Source organism: Palaemon carinicauda, chromosome 18, assembly GCF_036898095.1.
Source record: "Palaemon carinicauda isolate YSFRI2023 chromosome 18, ASM3689809v2, whole genome shotgun sequence".
Classification (NCBI taxonomy): Eukaryota; Metazoa; Arthropoda; class Malacostraca; order Decapoda; family Palaemonidae; genus Palaemon; species Palaemon carinicauda.
The window spans coordinates 54,656,839-54,662,289 of NC_090742.1; positions in this window are offsets into that span (position 1 = coordinate 54,656,839).

Here is a 5,451-nt window from a genome sequence, read left to right on the forward strand (position 1 = left end):
TTTTATAACAGGTTAGGTTAAACGACAACCTCTGCCTCCCCCGTGCGTGGATTTTAATCCAGCCTGAGATTTTTTTCTATTCAACTCGAATATTCTTAAAAAAAAAAAAATAAAACTAGCAAATGAAGAATGGTTTCACATCTAATTTGCCTGGTATTACAATTCCTTTCTTGGTTTATACCCTAACAGTACAATAAGAACTCCCCAAGTGTTTTTTCTTCACTGTGTCATATGATTGCCGGTTTCCGTACATTTCCAGGACTGCTAATCCCATGTTAAGTTGTCGTCTGTTACGAACATTCGTGAGATATATACATAAGCAAACGCACACGCTCAAAAATACACGTGCACATATTCACTCTAACCCTGATCCTCACCACATTTCCTCACTTTTGAGGAATAACGCATTCATCCTTTCATATTGTTGACGACTTTCAGGATGTTCAGTGTAGCGGACGAGCCGCTCCGTTCAACCACAATGACACTTTAAACTCCACTCGTTATTTCTATTATATCAAAAAGATAGCTCTCTCTCTCTCTCTCTCTCTCTCTCTCTCTCTCTCTCTCTCTCTCTCTCTCTCTCTCCTTACACAAATGCCAAAAAGAAAGAGAATGGAACACTGGATAATATTCATGGCTGCCTACACGTTTATAGTCTCGTTCCTTAGATGCTTTCAAATCGGATAGCCAAACGAAACACTGATGCCTTCGTCAGGTTTCACTTGAGAATGATTCCAAGCAAATCAAAGGAACTGTTTCTGCAAGCTGTTAAAATACCTAACGATACAAGTTGATATTTACTGAACATCCTCATTTTTTCTTCATGCACGCAATTAAATTTAGTTATATGATTAACGCCGCTCTACAAAAATTTTGAAAATTTAGCTGAGGCAGACTGAGTCAAACACGCGTACACAAGAGTAATGAGCAGAAGAACGAAAATATATGAATGAGTACGAAACTAGAAGACGGAAAATGGGGTCCTACTTGGGAGGGAGCTGAGGGTTACGGAGGGGTAGGTTAAAAATGGAAGCGTTTTGTGCCCGCTTCTCCCTTTCAAAAAGCCTGACTGTTTCCAGGACGTTTAAGATTAACAAGTATCGTAACAATGGTGTTTTTTCAGACAGGCGAGGTTAACAATATGTAGTTTTAATTGAAATTTAATTATGTCGGACTAGAGACCAACCGACCAAAAGAAAAGCGGAGGGAGCCAGGAGGGGAGGGAGATAAGGGGAGGGACACAGAGAGACAGGAAAAGGGAGTAGAAGGGAGGGTAGGAAAGGGAAGAGAAAGGGAAGGAAGAGACGGGAAAGGTAAGGGTATAGTCGTAGTAGTGGTTAAAGTAGATAAAGAGAAAGGGAAAGGACACAGTCATCCATTATAGAAAGATGATATAAGCAAGAGACTGAGGAAGGGGACGACAAAGGGAACGACAAAGGCCCAGATAATAGCGCCGTAGGAGAGTACCAACATCAACAGCTAACACTGACACAGACATACACACACACACACACATATATATATATATATATATATATATATATATATATATATAACGAGAGAGAGAGAGAGAGAGAGAGAGAGAGAGAGAGAGAGAGAGAGAGAGAGAGAGAGAGAGAGAGGTCATATTGAATGAAAGTTTTAGGTGAATATCTTTTTGTTTAATTCTGAAATGAATAGCATGTGTTAATTGTGATGTATCTTGACTCTCAGTTGTGCTGAGTCAAATATGCATCTATTCACTATCTGAATGTAAAAAGATGGGTGCTTTTTAACAAGGGATTTAAATTAAATGAATTCATTTATGATATGGATACACCACGTTGAGAGAGAGAGAGAGAGAGAGAGAGAGAGAGAGAGAGAGAGAGATTATGTTGTTTATATTATACTAACTAACAAATGAATTGGCTCTGCCATTAATGTCAGAACATTTAGACTGACAATCATTCTTCATTGATATGGGCTTTGAATTCTAATTCCAATGGAATTGAATTTTTTTCTTCAAACTGACATTTTCATTCGCAGTTAAATGGGCAGTAGATTTCAATGTCTATCCCTGGTCCTAGATTAGGCGTGTTAGCTTAAAGAAAAATAAGCGAAAGAAGAAAAAAAAAGGAAGGCAATATCATGTAATATACAAGAGAAAATGCAGATTTAGACCAATGCATTATCTTTCGGTACAATTGAAGGATTTTTTTTTTTTTTTAAATTCGGCAAATTTTTTTTTTCCTATCAATAATGCTTTGAAGTTCGTGCGTTATACACATTATTTCAAATAATGCGCTTAAGCTTAAAGTAGTCCTTCCGTTTTCAGTAAAAATCGTTCAAATTTGGTTATAAGCACCAAATTTTGCACAAAGTTAGCTTGAGATGTACCTTTTGAAATGTGATAGAGACCCATTTGATATCTTTCCAATATGGCCGCTTTTTTCAAGACGGCCGCCAAAAATCTGGAAAAGGCTGCTATTTGAAGTATTTTCATCGTATAGTCACAATTTTGGAGTCTAAACCTATATTTTCAAGGATGTTCTAAACATTAAAAGCAAATGTGGGCACATAAGACAAATATTTAAGGAGCAAATGGCCTTTTTGTTACAGAAATTTCCTACAAAAATATTAAACCAGCTGTAATCACATTTGTTCTGTAATTTAACGCAAAGTAAAGAATGTATTTGAATGTCAAACATAAGTACAGTTTTTTTGTTAACTCAATATGAAGAGTTTTATATTAACTTAACCCCAAAATAGGTCTTACCCTTGTAACCATCAACTGCTAGTACAGTAGTGAAATGACTAATTTAAGTACACAGTCTAATCACACACAGGCAACAATCCCCCCTGCATTTGCACAGAGCCGTACATGCTAGTTGTGCTTTCACACACTTGCATCTTCCTCTGCAGCCTTTGACACATCCACATTTCAGGAATGCCATACAGGAAACTGATGCTTGAGGCAGATCTGACCAATAGGGTTCCCATGCATTCCCAGGTCCTTTCATCCAACCCCATTCAACAGGTGAAGGTAACACGGGATTGGAGAGAAGTGACTGGCCCCAAACATGACCCGCTTGATAAGATGCTCTTATGACATTCTGGTAGAGAGCAGCAGAAGTTGGTGGTATGAGATCAATAGACCTGCCCTTCCTGGTGAAGAGATCTTTTCTCGCTTCATAAGCTGATGTGGCAGATGTCATAAAGCAGAACGACAAATCGCTCTAGGTTTGCCATGTGCTGGTCAATTCTCTCCAGTGTTGGTACATTCCCAAGGTTTGCAAACACCTCGGTTACACTTTCACATATTTGCCACGTCTCCCAAGAAGATTTCTTCCCTTTACCAGCAAAGGAGGATTTGTTGTCACACTTGCTGATGGCATGAAACATAGGCAGAGCTCGACACTTTGGACCTAGAGAACCAGCTATGGTGTGTACAGGGATATAGTTGAAGTAGTCCCCAACCCCAAAGCTGATCCACAGTTCACTTGCATGAATTGGAAGACACAATGCTATAGCTAACATTACTACATCAGTGTCCACAGTTCTGATCATGATCCTCTCACAACCATGTTGAACAGCATCTTTTGCATGGAGAGGAAGCCTTGTGTCTGCTTTCTCCTGGGAGCATGGAGATATTTGATCAATACTGTTCCTCTGGGGGTTGCAAAGGACCAATTCTCATTTTGTGGACATAATTTGCTTGCCCTATGGACAGCTGACAGTAGTACATTGATCCGCTAGAAAACTGAAGAGCTCGGGTTTGTTTGCATTACACCGCAAGAAAGCCTTCCAGTTGCCAGGAACTCCAGTTGACGCTTAACATGTGGTACAAATACCAGGTCAGCATACACTTGAAATGTTCTTGATGCACCTGGGTTAAGCATATTAACAATGGCAGCCCCATCTACTGTAGAAGAACTGCATCAGTATCAGGCTTGTCCTTGATTGTGGTACTATGCTGTGTAAGGAATGGGAGAAGATCAGCTTCGGTCCCACGTTGAAGTTTTCCACCCTGTCACAATGATGGTGGACTGGACTGATTCTCATGGCGGAAAAACTCATCAATATCCCCATCTCTTACTTGGCAAGACACATACAGTTTAGAGAAAAGAGAACAGTCTTGTTTCAATGATGCAATTTGTTGTTTCTCCTTTGACACTTTGCGGGTAGGCTGGCTGCTGAATAGAGGAAATTTGTTCCTTTTGATAGGGTCTGTCAGACTTTTGGTTCTGTCTTCTAGCCGTTCCTTCACAAAATCACTATATTGTTCATTTCCCACCCTTTTGATATGCCTTACGGTTTCTATAACCTCTTTGTCTACAACATCCTGGGTGCCTAATACAAGAAGATCAGATGAATCTTCCATGAATGGATTTCCCATATCTTCTAATGTATCACACAAGGATTTGACTTACTTTCTGTATGTTGTCTGTAACCCCTGTTGAGCTTCATGGTGTCTTTGGTCTGAATGCTTTTCCGCCTGTCTCCGGAGTCCTTCCACCACAGTTTTAAACTCATTCACAACTCTTGACACTTCTGGCCCAGCCACCATCCATCTTTGGAGTTGTGCACTGTTTTCAGTTAGGCCCACAGCATCACCATCTCCTTTAATCTGTTTGTTGTTCTGTTCGTGAGCTTGGTCTAATGGGATGCCGGAAAATGAGTGTTGTGTTTTGTGAACAACAAACTTTCCCTCTGAGAATTCAGCAGCAACCTCAGGATGCATCAAATCTAGGGAATCCATATCTCTAATATGCACTGCAACCCAATGAGCATAATTTGGGTGGTCAAGTGCAAAGAGCCATGGGGCCAGCTTTGTAAGTGCATCCTTGTACAGATTGAAGTTGCCTTGTTGCAGTGATTGGAGGAAATCCATCAAAGCTAGTTCTAGGTCAAGCGTGATGGACCAGAAGTTAAACATAGGGACTGCATTTTCCATTTTCACTCTCCATTGCTCAAAGCTTAGAGGATCTGTGGTGTGGTCTTCTGTTTGGTGACGCTTGTAGGCTCTATCCATGAGAATGTACAAGCTCCCTGCGGTCACCTGGTGGGCATACCTCGTTCTCATTATATGTGCAGCCTTCAGGAAGTAGTCTGCAGTACTTTGTGAGGCTATCTCTGCCTGCACAAGGGTGTTGGTCCATCCAGTTCCTTCCAGCCAGTCTCCAAGAACTTTGAGAAAGGCCAGCTCAATGTGTAAGCCACCAAACATCACTACAACTTGGTTCTCACCTAAATGTTGGGGTATTACCATTGGAGTTGTTTGGCAATAGCATACAGTGGCTGATCACAGGCAACTACAGAGATCTGAACAGGATTCAGTAAATCTATTGCATTCTTCACAACACTCATAGTATGGTCAATCATGGCACTTGACTTAGCCTCCTCATAGAACAGTGGGAGCAATGAGCTGATGTCGGAAGGAGCAGGCTGTTCTGTGTGGACCTGATCAGCATG